Source organism: Chelonia mydas, chromosome 9, assembly GCF_015237465.2.
Source record: "Chelonia mydas isolate rCheMyd1 chromosome 9, rCheMyd1.pri.v2, whole genome shotgun sequence".
NCBI lineage: Eukaryota > Metazoa > Chordata > Testudines > Cheloniidae > Chelonia > Chelonia mydas.
The window spans coordinates 11,184,266-11,201,800 of record NC_057855.1 but is presented as its reverse complement, the minus strand read 5'-3'; the positions used below and the strand labels follow the sequence as shown (position 1 = coordinate 11,201,800).

The 17,535-nt window shown below is 42.8% G+C and overlaps 1 protein-coding gene across 3 annotated transcripts in view; it reads right to left on the bottom strand.

Moving 5' to 3' along the window:
* PEX5L (peroxisomal biogenesis factor 5 like) overlaps positions 1–17,535 on the bottom strand; it is a 168,257-nt gene that overhangs the window by 20,646 nt on the left and 130,076 nt on the right. The window lies entirely within an intron of this gene.

The window sequence follows — 17,535 nt, the reverse complement described above, 5'->3', positions numbered from 1 at the left end:
AGTTGGTGTTACATTTTCAAGGTTGTAAGTTTAAGTGACAAAAGGTGAAAGGCAACAATGACAGACATGAGGAGTACCTCATGTTTTCAGAACATCTTGAGGCCCGTTTGGTGTAAAAACCCTGTTTGGATTAGGCAAGACTCCCATGACCTCCTTAGTTTCAAGTTTCAGTGACATTTTAGAAGTATGATCTAGCTGTTAGCACCCAGGACTAGGAGCTCTTCCCCTAATTTACTGTATGATTTTAGGTAAATCACAGATGTTCATCTCTAAAGAAGAAGAGTTCGGTGGAGCTGGAAAGCTTGTCTCTTTCACCAACAGATGCTACTCCAATAAAAGTTACTATCTCCCCCTTGTCTGTCTAGTCTAAATCCTGATATTCTGAGCTTTTTAATCCTTGCCTACCTCAGAGCAGGGTTGTGAATCTTAATGTTTGTCTAAGTGCAGTGAGGTTATCAACTGAAAGAATTAAAATGTTGTTAAGAAAATCCTTCAGTTAAGGTTCTTAGCTGAGATTGATTTCCATGCATCTAGTGTTAGAAACTAGCTCATAGTATCTAAAGGACACTGCTAAATCAGTGTCCAGTGTAAAACCAAATCAGAGATTACCAGCAGATAAGAATTTTAAGGGAGGTCATATTTTTGACTCTGAACTACTTGACATTATCCCTTTAAATCTAAAGTCACAATAGTGTGTATGATAGACTGGTGAATTATGCCATGTTTCTGTAGGGAAAAAAATCGGGGTCTTATCACTTCATCCCTAAGAAAGCCCATACAATCAAGCTCAGTGCAGTGGCAGTGGTGGGAGCTTTGGAGAGATGATATCAGATGCTACATAAACTCAAGATTATTATATTCAGGACATGTTTCTTGTCTGTTGCTCTGCTTGCCATATTGCTTCTTGATTAAAATAAAAATAGTTGAGTCATAAACAGGTGTTTATAGCACTAACTCATCAGTTGCAGCTCTGGTGATAATCCATCAGCACTTAGAATGCTTAAAATTCTTAGCTACTTACTAATTTAAATTTGGAAATTAGATTCACCATCAGCCCTTACAATTTTTTAAGGCATAAACACTTCCTTGGCGTGGCTAAGACCCAGAGTTTCAGGATACCCCCCCAAAACTCTAAGGAGCTGTATAGTCATTGCCTGCCTCTTCACTCCCACTACCCTGGAGAACTTAGGTACTGGGAGCTCAGTGGAGGCAATGAGCATGTCTAGCTCCAAAGTTTTGGGAAGTTACCAGGCTCTGTAGGTGAGCTACTCAAGCGCTCGTGTGTTTATAAATGTTAATTTATTCATTTAAATTTGTAGTGGCTTAGCCATACATGGGTTTCCTTTCACTCCACCACATATCAAGCAGATGAATACGGTCCATGCCTGACCCTAGCTCCCGCTGCCATGGGGAGTTTGGGAGTTAACGTTGAGTGGAAGTTGGGGTGATTACGCATGATCAGTGATTATATGGCTGTGAGGAAGTGGCTGGATGTGTCAGCTGTTCATTTGCAGACTTTCTAACATATAGGCCCAGCTCCATGGGAGCGAGGCAGAGGTTTTGTACCATATTCCCAGCAGAATTTGGACATGGAGACATCATACCTCATCATGGGAGGATCATGGTGTAGAGCCAGCATTGAAGCTCCTCTGCAGCCCATCCTCCCTGAGGAGGCATGTCTGGGAATAGGGGGCATGGACTGGATGGTGCTATGCCCCAGTCATCTCTGGTTGTAGTACTGGCCTCTTGTGGTCATTGGCACTGGGTGTAATTTGCAGCAGCCCTCAGCCTGCTCTAAATTATGCCAGGGGATCATCTTGTTTTGCAGTAGGGCCAGGGTTGGGAAAACACAAAAGCTACGTTTGCAGCTCCCATCCTGAGCTATGGAGTGCACTTTATGGTTGTAGCCGAGGATCTGAACCATTGCTTTGTTCTTTGTAAAGAGGTGAAATCTGGCGAGAAGGCATAATATATTTTCCCTTGTGGTAGATGGATTCTATTCAGACACAATTTTGACCTTAACTCTTAGGATAAGGAGATATATTTTATTTAATTTAGATTTAAAAAATTCCCACATCACCCGCCCCAATCTCTGTGGCCATTGATGTAATTTCAAATACATAATAAACATTCAGTTCCTTTCCGTCGCAGATCTGATTCTGCCACTCTCTCACACTGAGCAGTACTTCTCTCCATGAATAATCCCACTACCTGGAGTGAACGAGGATGGCAGGTTTGGACCCTTATGTAACTAAATTTCATCTCTCATAGGTGTGTTCCTCTAACATGAAACCCTTATCTCATAGGTAGCATATGTTCTCGGTGATGCAGGACTTGCTGTAGCTTAGGCTGCATCTTGTTGGTAACAGAAGCAAATTGTTACATAAAATGAATGCAGTAAAGTTTGTCCTGTCCAAAAAACCAACTGAGCACATAGGATGCTAAAGAATGCAGACAAAATCACTCAGAAGATGGTAAGTATCGCATGACTTTTGGTGTATTGAGCATCAATTCTCAAATTCATAGAGGCGGAGGTAGAAAGCTTAGATACGTCCGCACTGCAAATAAAAACCTGTGGCAATGAGTCTCAGAGCCTGGGTCAACTGACTCAAACTTGCTGTATGGGGCTAACAATAGTGTAGATGTTCCCATTTGAGCTGGAGCCCAGGCTCTGAAACCCAGCAAGGGGGAGAAATGGGGTGTCTCTGAGCCTAGGCTCCAGCCTGAGCAGGAATGTTTGCACAGCTATTTTTAGCCTGGTAGTGAGAGCCCCGCAAGCAGACGTGAAAGTAAGCCAGTCCGGTATGGCATACCGGCTGCCGTACTGGACCGCTTCCCTGGCAGTAATTTAAAGGGCCGGGGCTCCAGCTGCTGTGGGGAGCCCCAGCCCTTTAAATCACCGCCGGAGCTCCGACAGTGGGGCTCGAGTGGCTCTTTAAATCACCGCAGGGCTCTGGCAGCTGGGCTCGGGCAGGGATTTAAAGGGCCTGGTGCACCTGCCACTGTGGGGAGCCCCGGGCCCTTTAAATCACCACCGGAGCCCTGCCGCCGCTACCCTGGGCAGCGGCAGCGCTCCGGCGGTGATTAAAAGGGCCCAGGTCTCTGGCCGCTGTGGGAAGCCCCAGGCCCTTTAAAATGCTGCCGGAGCTCCCAGCTGCCTCTGCAGCTGGTAGCTCCGGGGTGAGCTGGGGCCTTTAAATCTTGATTTAAAGGCCCCACCTCTTCCAGTTGAGGCCACGCCTCTTCCAGTTGAGCCCCCGCTCAGGACTCCGGCATACCGGTAAGTCCTTTAAGTTACTTTCACCCCTGCCCACAAGCCTAAGTCAGTTGATGCAGGCTCTGACATATGCGGCTGTGGGGTTGTTTTGGGGGGGCGGGGTGTTTTGTTTTGCATTGTAGACATACCCTTAGAGTCAGGATGTTTACTCAGATGGAATAATGTAAATGAGGCTGTGTGATACAGGCTGTCATAAATATAAAGGGAAGGCTAACCACCTTTAAATCCCTCCTGGCCAGAGGAAAAACCCTTTCACCTATAAAGGGTTAAGAAGCTAAGATATCCTCGCTGGCACCTGACCAAAATGACCAATGAGGAGACAAGATACTTTCAAAGCTGGAGGGGGGGAAACAAAGGGTTCTGTTGGTCTGTGTGTTGCTTTTGCCAGGACCAGAGCAGGAATGCAGGTCAGAACTCCTGTAAAGGGCTAATAAGCAATCTAGTTAGTGTTAGGATATAGATATTCAGGCCTGTCTGTAAAGGCCTATACTCTAAGAATTTTGGTGTATTCTTATCACTTGGCTAGTTATAGAGGTATAAAAGAGAGAATCAAAATCACTGTCTGCTGGTGTAAGGGCCTTCTCTTACTGTGACAGTCTGAGGCCCTGTGCTTAGGCTAAGGCCTTTGGCTAAGCAGCAGAGGCAGCCATAAGCTAGGAAGCGACCGGTCACATCCTCACATTCCAAACTAGTCACATTGAAATAAGGTGCTATTGGGCTGTTACGAATACAATCCTGTCCTGAATACAATCCTGTCCTGATAATGCCTATCACCTCCAGAGAAAGGGAAGTGCCTAGAAAATGTAAAAGGAAACAGCATCCTGTCTGGCAAGAACTCACTTATCAATACTGGGATGTGAAATCCTCACTTCTGTATTGTTTTGTCATTATAGTTCCCACTTTGCTATTGTTTGTCTGTATAATCTCTGTCTGGTTCTGTGATTGTTCCTGTCTGCTGTATAATTAATTTTGCTGGGTGTAAACTAATTAAGGTGGTGGGATATAATTGGTTACATAATCATGTTACAATATGTTAGGATTGGTTAGTTAAATTTCAGGAAAAGGATTGGTTAAGGTATAGCTAAGCAGAACTCAAGTTTTACTATATAATCTGTAGTCAATGAGGAAGTGAGGGGGCCTTGGTGGGAGGGGGTGGGCGTGGGAGAGATGGGAACAGGGAATGGGGGTAAGGAAATTGGAATCATGTTTTGCTAAAGGGGGAGATGGGAACAGGGAATGGGAGTGGGGAAACTGGAATCCTGTTTTGCTAAGGGCAGGAATGGGAACAGGGACACAGGTGTAAGGCTCTGTGGTGTCAGAGCTGGGAAGGAGGATACTAAGGAAGGAAACTGGAATCATGCTTGCTGGAAGTTCACCCCAATAAACATCGAATTGTTTGCACCTTTGGACTTCGGGTATTGTTGCTCTCTGTTCATGCGAGAAGGACCAGGGAAGTGAGTGGGTGAAGGAATAAGCCCCCTAACAGTTAGATATGCGTTAGATTCTGTTTTGTTTAAATGGCTGATAAAATAAGTTGTGCTGAATGGAATGTATATTCCTGTTTTTGTGTCTTTTTGTAACTTAAGGTTTTGCCTAGAGGGATTCTCTATGTTTTGAATATGATTACCCTGTAAGGTATTTACCATCCTGATTTTATAGAGGTGATTCTTTTACTTTTTCTTCAATTAAAATTTTTCTTTTAAGAACCTGATTGCTTTTTCATTGTTTTTAAGATCCAAGGGTTTGGGTCTGTGTTCACCTATGCAAATCGGTGAGGATTTTTATCAAGCCTTCCCCAGGAAAGGGGGTGTAGGGTTTGGGAGGATTTGGGGGGGGGAAAGACTTTCCAAGCGGGCTCTTTCCCTGTTATATATTTGTTAGACGCTTGGTGGTGGCAGCAATAAAGTCCAGGGGCAAAAGGTAAAATAGTTTGTACCTTGGGTAAGTTTTAACCTAAGCTGGTAAAAATAAGCTTAGGAGGTTTTTCATGCAGTCCCCACATCTGTCCCTAGAGTGGGGAAGGAACCTTGACACAGGCAGAGAAATCCTAACATTGCATCACATGCTGCATCAGAGAAAGACCTGTAGTAGCTGGTTAAATATTATAGCAATGAGAATAGTGAGAAGTTCAAAGGAAAGGAAAAGAGGCAACTACAGAACAAGCACATTAAAAGTCTGAAATGAGACTGAGATTTAGTGGATGTAATAAACAGAGTGAAGCAATGACTGTGGTTGCCACAAATCATGCTGAGAAATGCAAGCACCTCAGCAGAAAAAAAGAGACTCCAAGTTAAGGTGCCACATTCTCACTATCCATGTGCTAGGGGAAAATGGGGACAAGTAATCCCAAAGAAGAGTGCATCTCTAAGCCTTTGGAGATATGCTCCAGTTCCTTTTGCTGGAAAAATTCACTGGATGGCCAGATCTTCATTGCACTGAAATTACTAAGTGCTCAGTACCTGAGTTTGCTTTGGCAGTAAGGTGTTAGTGTGAATAATCTCAATGAGTTTGATAGGAGTATTTGAGGAGAGAGGTACTGATGGTCTTGAAAGGACTGCAAGGCTCATCCCCACATGCGCTCCTGATATGCACAGAGGTATTGTGAGCAAAGTGCTGAGTCTGGCCAAAGCTCATCTGTAGTAACGTGACTTGTAACAACACTTCCTCTCAAAGGAGTTTAGTTACAGAGGAAAGTGCAGACTAAATCCAGGTTGAGTCAGCCGTGCAAGTATTTGACACTAGATATAAAGGGATAGGAAGGCTTGTGCTCATAGACAAGTGATTGTTACAAGTTATAGGACTGTTTATACAGCCTATAGTTACATGCACTATCTAGAGGGCTAACAAGGCATTTCTCATGGGCCCGTCACTGCAGTATCTGGATGCCAATATCTGGTATTTTTCTCTATAATTGTAAGCAACAGCTTCAGACCTGTCTGAACTGTGCAATTACTGGTCATTGATGGTACATGCCATATTTCCTTGTGAATCAGGATACCCATGTGTGTCATCCACTCTAGGAGCGAGAAGACACACACCTTTTTTGGTAAGAATTCTGAGTTTAATTCAGGGGTTGTGTAAAAATTTCCTTTATATAGGTAAATTTTAATATAGCCATTATACAAGATGTCATTTGAACAACACGTAATTTAGGGTACCAGTGACAAATGTTGATCTTCAGTATTTATAGCTGTGAATTTCTGCTTTTAGTATTATTTCTTGCAAAATCATTCATATGACCCAATGATTGGGGGAAAAAACATATTAAAAATCCACTTGTCTTTCTTCTCTGCATATAATTAGCAAAGATACTGTATTTTTAAAATCTAAGTCAATGGGCCAAATTCTGCTCTCTTTACATGTTTGTAACTCCCAATGAAGTTCACATATTGACATGAAATATGGCATAATTTATTTATCCTTTGTAGTATTGTTATGGGATATTAATGCTCTACTCCAGAGCTAGCTGCAATTTAGAGGTAGGTAAAGTGATCCCTATGTATCCCTGCTTTACCTCCCAAGAGTTTTGATAATTAATTGTTTTTTGTAATGTATTTTGAAAGCCTTGGATGAATAGAAAGTGTAGAATATTTTTAAAGATTACATAAATTCATAGATATTTAGGTCAGAAGGGACCATTATGATCATCTAGTCTGACCTCCTGCACAAAGCAGGCCACAGAATTTCACCCACACACTTCTGCAAAAAACCGCACACCGATATCTGTGCTATTGAAGTCCTCAAATCGTAGTTTAAAGACTTCAAGGAGCAGAGAATACTCCAGCAAGTGACCCATGCCCCATGATACAGAGGAAGGCGAAAAACCTCCAGGGCCTCTTTCAATCTGCCCTGGAGGAAAATTCCTTCCCGACCCCAAATATGGCGATCAGCTAAACCCTGAGCATATGGGCAAGATTCACCAGCCAGATACTACAGAAAATTCTTTCCTGGGTAACTCAGATCCCAACCCATCTAATATCCCATCACAGGCCATTGGGCCTATTTACCATGAATATTTAATTAACCAAAACCATATTATCCCATCATACCATCTCCATAAACTTATCGAGTTTAATCTTAAAGCCAGATAGATCTTTTGCCCCCACTGCTTCCCTTGAAAGGCTATTCCAAAACTTCACTCCTCTGATGGTTAGAAACCTTCGTCTAATTTCTAGTCTAAATTTCCTAGTGGCCAGTTTATATCCATTTGTTCTTGTGTCCATGTTGGTACTGAGCTTAAATAATTCCTCTCCCTCTCTGGTATTTATCCCTCTGATATATTTATAGAGAGCAATCATATCTCCTCTCAACCTTCTTTTAGTTAGGCTAAACAAGCCAAGCTCCTTGAGTCTCCTTTCATAAGACACGTTTTCCATTCCTCGGATCATCCTAGTAGCCCTTCTCTGTACCTGTTCCAGTTTGAATTCATCCTTCTTAAACATGGGAGACCAGAACTGCACACAGTATTCCAGGCGAGGTCTCACCAGTGCCTTGTCTAGCGGTACTAAAACCTCCTTATCCCTACTGGAAATACCTCTCCTGATGCATCCCAAGACCGCATTAGCTTTTTTCACGGCCACATCACATTGGCGGCTCATAGTCATCCTATGATCAACCAATACCCCAAGGTCCTTTTCCTCCTCCGTTACTTCTAATTGATGCATCCCTAGCTTATAACTAAAATTCTTGTTATTAATCCCTAAATGCATGACCTTACACTTCTCACTATTAAATGTCATCCTATTACTATTACTCTAGTTTACAAGATCATCCAGATCCTCCTGTAGGATATCCCTGTCCTTCTCTAAATTGGCAATACCTCCCAGCTTTGTATCATCTGCAAACTTTATTAGCACACTCCCACTTTTTGTGCTGAGGTCAGTAATAAAAAGATTAAATAAGATTGGTCCCAAAACCGATCCTTGAGGAACTCCATTGGTAACCTCCCTCCAGCCTGACAGTTCACCTTTCAGTAGGACCCGTTGTAGTCTCCCCTTTAACCAATTCCTTATCCATCTTTCAATTTTCCTATTGATCCCCATCTTATCCAATTTAACTAATAATTCCCCATGTGGCACGGTATCAAATGCCTTACTGAAATCTAGGTAAATTAGATCCACTGCGTTTCCTTTGTCTAAAAAATCTGTTACTTTCTCAAAGAAGGAGATCAGGTTGGTTTGGCACGATCTACCTTTTGTAAAACCATGTTGTATTTTGTCCCATTTACCATTGACTTCAATGTCTTTAACTACCTTCTCCTTCAAATTTTTTTCCAAGACCTTGCATACTACAGATGTCAAACTAACAGGCCTATAGTTACCTGGATCACTTTTTTTCCCTTTCTTAAAAATAGGAACTATGTTAGCAATTCTCCAATCATACGGTACAACCCCTGAGTTTACAGATTCATTAAAAATTCTTGCTAATGGGCTTGCAATTTCATGTGCCAATTCCTTTAATATTCTTGGATGAAGATTATCTGGGCCCCCCCGATTTAGTCCTATTAAGCTGTTTGAGTTTCGCTTCTACCTCAAATATGGTAATATCTACCTCCATATCCTCATTCCCATTTGTCATGCTACCATTATCCCTAAGAGCCTCTTTAGTCTTATTAAAGACTGAGGCAAAGTATTTGTTTAGATATTGGGCCATGCCTAGATTATCCTTGACCTCCACTCCATCCTCAGTGTTTAGCGGTTCCACTTCTTCTTTCTTTATTTTCTTCTTATTTATATGGCTATAGAACCTTTTACTATTGGTTTTAATTCCCTTTGCAAGGTCCAACTCTACTTGACCTTTAGCCTGTCTCACTTTATCCCTACATGTTCTGACCTCAATAAGGTAGCTTTCCTTGCTGATCCCTCCCATCTTCCACTCCCTGTATGCTTTCTGCTTTTTCTTAATCACCTCTCTGAGATGCTTGCTCATCTAGCTTGGTCTACAACTCCTGCCTATGAATTTTTTCCCCCTTCTTGGGATGCAGGCTTCCAATAGCTTCTGCAGCTTTGATTTAAAATAATCCCAGGCCTCTTCTACCTTTAGATCCATAAATTCTTCAGTCCAATCCACTTCCCTAACTAATTTCCTTAATTTTTGAAAGTCAGCCCTTTTGAAATCAAAAACCCTAGTTGCAGATTTATTTTCGTTAATCCTTCCGTTCAGTTTGAACTGAATTAGCTCATCATCACTTGAGCCAAGATTATCCCCTACAACCATTTCTCCTATGAGGTCCTCACTACTCACCAAAACCAAATCTAAAATGGCATCCCCTCTAGTCGGTTCAGCAACTACTTGATGAAGGAATCCATCAGCTATCACATCTAGGAAAATCTGAGCCCTATTATTATTACTAACACTCATCCTCCAGTCTATATCTGGGAAGTTAAAGTCTCCCATGATCACACAGTTTCCATTAGTATTTACTTTATTAAAAACATTAAAAAGGGCTCTATCCATATCCAAATTAGATCCCGGCGGTCTATAGCACACCCCAAGCACTATCCCAAGGGAGACTCTAATAGTTTTCTTCCCCAATGTGATTTTTGCCCAGACGGACTCAGTCTTATCCATTTCATCGCTTCTTATTTCTTTACATTCTACCTCATCATTGATATACAATGCTACTCCACCACCTTTACCTTTATTTCGGTCTTTCCTAAACAGCACATACCCTTCAATACCTGTAGTCCAGTCATGACTACTATTCCACCATGTTTCTGTTATCTCTATAATATCTGGTTTCACTTCCTGCACCAGCAGCTCTAGTTCCTCCATTTTGTTACCTAGGCTCCTCGCATTGGTATACAAACATCTTAATTTTTGCTGTTTGGCCTCACTCACATTCTGTACCCTATTAGGCACGGTCATTCTACAGCCAGTATAACCTATTAGACTGGTATCTACACTGCCCTTCCTCCTACCCACGGCTGTATCCTCTCTTACTTCGTTTTCTTTCCTCTCAATGCTAAAATCCGGCGTAGAGATTACCTGGACATCTCCCAACCATCTCCCCCAAATTCCTAGTTTAAAGCTCTCTTAATCAGTTGTGCCAGCCTCCATCCTAGAAGTCTATTTCCTTCCCTACTCAGATGAAGTCCATCCCGAGAGAATTGTCCTCTGTCCATGAATGCCTCCCAGGGGCCATACATCCCAAAGCCCTCCTTATAGCACCACTGCCTAAGCCATCTGTTGATAGTCATAATCTTGTCACACCTTTGTTGCCCTACTCTAGGAACAGGCAGAATCCCACTAAAGACAACCTGAGCCTCGATTTCCTTAAGCGTCTTCCCCAGCCTAGCACAGTCTCCCTTAATACTTTCCAGCGAGAATCTAGCCATATCATTTGTTCCCACATGAAGGATAATTAGGGGATTCTTTCCTGCTCCCTTTAGAATCCTTTTCAACCTCAGGTCTGCATTCCATATCTTAGCACCTGGAAGACAGCACACCCTCCTATTCTCTGGATCAGCTCTGGTTACAGGCCTATCTATTCCTCTCAGTAAAGAGTCCCCAATCACATAGACCTGCCTTTTCCTGGTGACGGTGCTATTCTCCAGTCTATCCCCTGTTCCTTCTGGCTGCAAGTTCTTTCCATTCCTATACTCCCTTGTAATCCTCTTTAACCCATCCTGTATCCTCCTGGGGCTCATATTTGGTGTAGTCTCCATTAACTCTTCCCCTTTTCCTATAAGACTAACTGCTCTTCTCTTCTTCCTTGCCCTTCCACCTTCAGTGACTACCTGCTGAGCCCCTTCTTCATTTTCCACCTCTGCAAACCTATTCTTGAGCTCTATTTCTCCTTCACTAGCCCGTCTTTTCCTCTGCCTGGTTCTTTTAGTCACATGCTTCCACTGACCACTTTCGTCACCCAATCTCTCCTCAGAATTCCCCAGTCCTGCTTCCATCTGCAAGTCTGAGCTTTTCCCTTCAAATACCTCATGTCTTTGCTCCATAATCTGCTCAAACCCCTTCCTAAACTCAACCAGACTTTCCACCTGCATCTCCAAACCTCGGATCTTTTCCTCCATCAGCTCTATCAGACGGCATTTCATACAGACAAAACTCTTACCAGGTGCCGCCTCCAGGATCATGTACATACCACAGCTTCCACATCCAGTCATCTTCATTGTGTCTTCCACTACATGGGTCACTCCCACTGCTGTCTCTGTATCTGTCATAGCCTTCCCACCTAAATCCTGTTAATCTGGGAAACACAAACCACACCCAAAACACCACCACCCACAGAGAAAAACAAACAAACAAACAAAAAACCCCGAACAAGCACCACAAGACAAACTCCCACTCAAACTCCCCTGTTTACAGCTCTGTTTGTTAGCTCCTGTGCCGCTGCAGCTGTCTGTGCCATACATAACACCAGCTAATGTATTTCAGATATTAACAGATTCTGTATGATACATATGGTACTGACATTAACCCTGTTAGTTTCATAGATTTTAATGGGCCATCATGATAATCTAGCCTGACCTGTACATCACAGGCCTTAGAACTCACTGACCCACTTCTGTAATAGGTCCCTAACCTCTGGCTAAATTACTGAAGATCTCAAATCTTGATTTAAAGACGTCAAGTTACAAAGAATCCACCACTTACTCTAGTTCAAACCGGCAAGTGACCCGTGCCCCATGCTGCAGAGGAAGGTAAAAAATGCCCAGGCTCTCTGTCAATCTGACCTGGGAGAAAATTCCTTCCCAACCCCAAATATGGCAATTGATGACCATGTTGGCAAGACCCACCAGCCAGACCCCGGGAAAGAATTCTGTGTAATAAATCCTTCCCATCTAGTGTCCCATCTCTGGCCACTGCAGATATTTGCTAATATTTCTCCCTTTCTTTTTCTTGCTGCTTTTGTGTTTCTAGGGAAACTGAAAAATAATGGAGCTTTTGGGATTCTTATGCTGCTCACAGAGGGAAGTCAGCTTGGGGGTATCTAGGACGAAGGGGTGCAGAAGTGCACCATGCTACCCACTTTGCCCTGAAAAACTCCATGGATATCCCGCGAGTTTCACAGGGAGCCAGGCTGGAGTACTGGGGGAATAGGCATGTTATATGGTGTTGGCAGTATCAGCATTGTGACCCACACAGAATCCACTCTTGCCTGTGAGAGAACTTTGGGATCTCTGCTGACGTTAAGGGGAATGGGTGTCCCAGTGTGTGGAGGGCTCTGTGGGGAAAATTATCAGACAAACAGATAAGTCCCCAGGCCTGCTATGGTGCCAGTAAACGGGTGCATGAGAAGAAGTGTGAGGCAGGGTACACTACCTCTTGAAGGAGCAGTCTACTGCTGGCAGCTGAAGTAAGCTCCTGTGTACTCAAGGATCCCCCAGCCTGCCCCGGGGCAGGGCTGTTTCAACAGGAAGAGGGAGCTGAACAGGAGTGAGGGCCCTAGAAGCCAGGCAAACTGCGGTCTCTCTAAGGCTCCAGGGGACTAGCCTGACTGGGTCCAGAGGCTTTATTTGCTGACCCTAAATTTTGGGAGCTCTGAACTGGGGCCCTGAGGTAAGGCCCTTAGGAAGTTGAAGACTGCTCTTTCCCAGAGACCTTCTTAAAGGAGACATATTTATTTTGTTGTGAGTTCCCCTTGCTTGATCCTTTGCAAAGAAACAATGTTTCAGGGCAAGTGGGGCATGGCAATACCAAATATATGGCCCAGGCTCATTTCATCAGTACTGCGTGTCTGGGAAGCTGGCCATGACACTGCAATAGATCTGACTGTTGTTAATATCAATGGCAGATTCCTATTACTGAGGGTGAAGAAATGTACCAAGCACTTTTTCATCTGAATGACAATGACATCACAGGTGCTTGCCTGAAGTCATTAAAATGTCAAGGGGATTATATAAGGATGCTTGCACTCCTTTGGATATCTACAGCCGTGGCTCTCAACCTTTCCAGACTACTGTACCCCTTTCAGGAGCCTGATTTGTCTTGCGTACCCTAAGTTTCACCTCACTTAAAAACTACTTGCTTTAAAATCAGATATAAAAATACAAAAGTGTCCCAGCACAGTAGTACTGAAAAATTGCTTACATTCTCAGTTTTACCATTACAATTATAAAATAAATCAATTGGAATATAAATACAGTACTTACATTTCAGTGTATAGTATATAGATCAGTATAAACAAGTCTTTGTCTGTATGAAATTTTAGTTTGTACTGACTTTGCTAGTGCTTTTTATGTAGCTTGTTGTAAAACTAGCTAAATATCTAGATGAGTTGATATACCCCCGGTAGACCTCTGCGTACTCACACAGGTTCGCATATGCCTGGCGGAGAACCACTGATCTACAGCATGAGAGAGTTCCACTGGCATTGTATTAATTCTGAAGAGGAAAACTGTATTTGGAACAGTTCTGCAGCATCCTGGAAATGTTAAATCCATGCTGCTATTCACACCATATTGCAAAATCACTCTTTGCTGAGCATATGTAAAGATCTGCTGCTCAACAGGAATCAAATAGTGTGGATACTTTCTAAATGTAGATTTTTTTCATAGCTATAGCTGTTCAAAACCACTCTAATACGCTTAAATTCATTGTTTCAAACAGTCTCTGTGTTATACTGAAAGCACCCTAGCCAGTTTACAGCTACATAGCCAACACACTATTGTTATGCCATGCATTACAATTTAGGGAACTGCTGTGTGACATGCTGAACCCTGAGAAACACTGTTCATCGGCAGTGACTCGACTCTAATGACGTGGATCAATATTTAATAGGTGTTCTAGTTATAGCGGTTTCAAAAGTACTCAGCATTGAATTAACTCTGCTCCTTTTGGTGTCAATGGGAGCAGAGTTAGGGTATGTCTACATTGAGAAAATAGTTGTGTTCTTAATTCAGGTTGGCTAACTCACATTAAAATAGCAGTGAAGACATGAAAAGGAATACTTGTGGCACCTTAGAGACTAACCAATTTATTTGAGCATAAGCTTTCGTGAGCTACAGCTCACTTCTGCAGTTTCCACAGTATGCATCCGATGAAGTGAGCTGTAGCTCACGAAAGCTTATGCTCAAATAAATTGGTTAGTCTCTAAGGTGCCACAAGTACTCCTTTTTTTTTGCGAATACAGACTAACACGGCTGTTACTCTGAAACCAGTGAAGACATGGTAACTTGGCTTTTAACTTGGACTAGCAGCTCCAGTTCAAGCATGGAGTTGAACTCAAGTTGAGTTGCCACATCTTCACTGATATTTTAACCCAAGTTTGCTAATGGGGGTTAGCTAACCTGAGCTAAGAACGCATTGGCTTTTTGCAGTGTAGACATACCCCAAGGCTAATGCTAAGTGCTTTTGAAATTCTCACCCCTAACGTCAGGACTCCTGCTCTTAGTTCCAGTCTCTGCCACTGACTTGCTGTGTGATCTCATACAAGTCACTTAGCCTTTCTGTCTGTTACCCTATGAAATGGGGGAAACAACAGCTATCTCACAAGTGCATTGCCAGAGTTAATTAATGCGGGGGAAGATCTTTGTATGAAAGGTGAGCAGAAGCTTTCATAGTAATGTCATGGGTGATGTGTTACTACATTAACAGTCTCAAACCATCTGGAACATTTATGTGGAGTTACACAAAATCATGAAGTATGTATTTTATCATTTGGCTCTTTACATGTACAATGCATGGTATTCCATCTAAGCGGCTATTATTATTGCTGTTAATTAAAAAAAAAAAATTAACTGCACAAACACTGAAACAGTTAAATTAACTGACAGGAAAAATATTCCTCAGGTTCTCTATTTCCTGATGTATAATTACCAAAAAAAAAAAAAAAAAACCACCCAAAACCCTGAAAGCAGCTTGCTTATTGACAGATGTCTAAACTTGCCTCTGTTAACCTTTCATGCTCTCTGAGATACGAATTTTGACTCTGCTGCTCTGCCTAAAGAAATAGCTAATCAGAATGAAATCGATTTGTGAAGATTCTTCTTGACCAGTGCTTAAAAAAAAATGAAGTGGGTTTACTTTTTTTAAAAAAAATTACTGCTTCATAATACTATGAGAATTTTTTCTTTAAAGGCACAGAAATAACTAAAGCTTGCAACTTCCAGCTATCTAAGGTCATCTTAGCTTGATAGTTTGCTGAAAGAAAAAGGGAGGTGTCTGTCTTTTTAGTAAAACCTACAGCTATTAATTTAGATAAAGGCAAATATAGGATTCCTACCAGGTATTTACAGGGAATATTAGGTAAAATTTTCAAAAGTGCCTAAGTATTTTAGGCTCCTAACTCCCGTTTTCAAAAGTGATTTAGGCATGTAGGGCCAGATTTTCAAAAGTATTTAGGCACCTAGAGATACAAATAGGCACCCAATGGGATTTTCAAAAGTGCCTAAGCAGGTGAGGTGCCTAAGTCTTATTGAAATCAACTGCAGTTTAGGTGTCTAACCTGTTCAGGTCCTTTTGAAAATCCCAGTAGGTGCCTATCTGCATCTTTTGGTGACTAAATATCTTTGTAAAATTGGCCTGTAGGAGCCTAAATCCCGTTACCTTTCACTGAGACTTAGGGATGATTTAACCTAGAAAATGACATCGACCCAGATACATTGCTCAGATGTAAAAAATCCACTCTCCTCCACACCCTGAACAACATAGTTAAGCCAACCTAAGTACCCATGTAGACAGCGCTAGGTCGACGGAGGAACTGTTCTGCCAATCTATCTACTGCCTCTCAGGGAGGTGGATTATCTATGCTGATGTGAGAACCCCTCCCATCATCGTAAGTAGGCTACACTGAAGCATTACAGCAGTGTTGCAGCTGCACTGCTGTAGCATTTTAAGAGTAGACAAGCTCTAAGCTCCTAAGCGCCAAAGTCACTTTTGAAAATTGGACTTAAGAGCCTGAGTTAGTTAGGTGCTTTTGAAAATTGTACCCATTCTGTTTAAATAAGGGAATTTCCCCAATGGATACCCAACTCATTCTCAACTGGGAATGCATAGTGTAAAGTCAGGGAAAAGAGGGACTAAGGAATTAAAGCCCATGGAAATAATCTAAAGCCGCCAGTTCTGTCATTCTCATCAATCTTTATTATAGTCCCTTTGTGGCTATGAATTGTGGGAGAGGGCATAAAGTTACCAATGGACTTCATATTTCCAGACTCAGCCTTATTTTCTCAATGATCCCATGTCCTGCGTGAGTGTCACACGCTGTTATGATGTCACATATTGGTACTCCACTGTCATATTGTTTTGCTATTACTTACTAATTTTTGATGCCTCGTCATGACCATGTTGCACTGGAACATGTTTATGTAACACTGTGATGCAAACAGAATGATACCAACGTGCACAATTTGAATTTTCTCTTGAAGCTTGTGAAGCAATATGACATGTGACCTAATGTCAACCCTACTGTAAACTAGTGAATGTGCTATGCCGTAGCCTCAGTGTTGCTTTTCAGTTCTGAGAAGTTTCTCACAAGCTGTAAATGTTTGCACTTTCCTGGATTCACTTTGTTAGCCAGTTGGGATAGATCATACTGGACGATAAAACTGCCATTGTAACAAATTGCAAGTACATAAAGCTGCCTGATAGTGGGAATTTGCTGCAGGCCCACTGTTTTGAGAGGGCCCCCAAAATGATAGAGGGGTAGCCAGGCCAAATTTGAGTGAGTGGCGTTGCGACCTGGCTGTGGAGTTGCAGTGTCACTCAGGTTTGGAAACTGCCAACGATAGTGAGAGAAGCAACTTGCCTGCCCCAGCCAGGCCCAGATCCAACTGTTGCCACCACTGACATCATTGCACCGGGCCTGAAGTGACCTAGTAGCCCGAGAACCTGTACGTGTAGTAGTGGGGTCAAAGCTCTGGGAGAGGCAGGAATAGGAGCAGTCCCCTGGCTGCACATTCAGCAAAGCCCCCTCAAAAGGAAGGTCAGAGATCCCACAGGCCTGGGCCCTCTCTGACTCCCATCTCTTCCCTGGCCCCCCATTCCTTCAGAGAGGATAGCAACCCCTCAGACCTGGGCCCTCTCTAATTCCCCACCCCATTCTTAAACTCTTTAATCTCCATGATAATTTTTTTGGAAGGATGGAAGGTAGGGTGGCCAACTTTCTAGTTGTACAAAACCGAACACCCTAGCCCTGCCCCTTCCCTGAGGACCCAACCCCGCTCACTACATTTACCCTCCCTGAGTGGCTCACTCTCTCTCACGCTCACTCACTGGGCTGGGGAAGGGGATTGGGGTGCGGGAGGGCTTTAACTAGGGGTGCGGGCTCCAGGATGGGGCCAGAAATGAGGGGTTCAGGG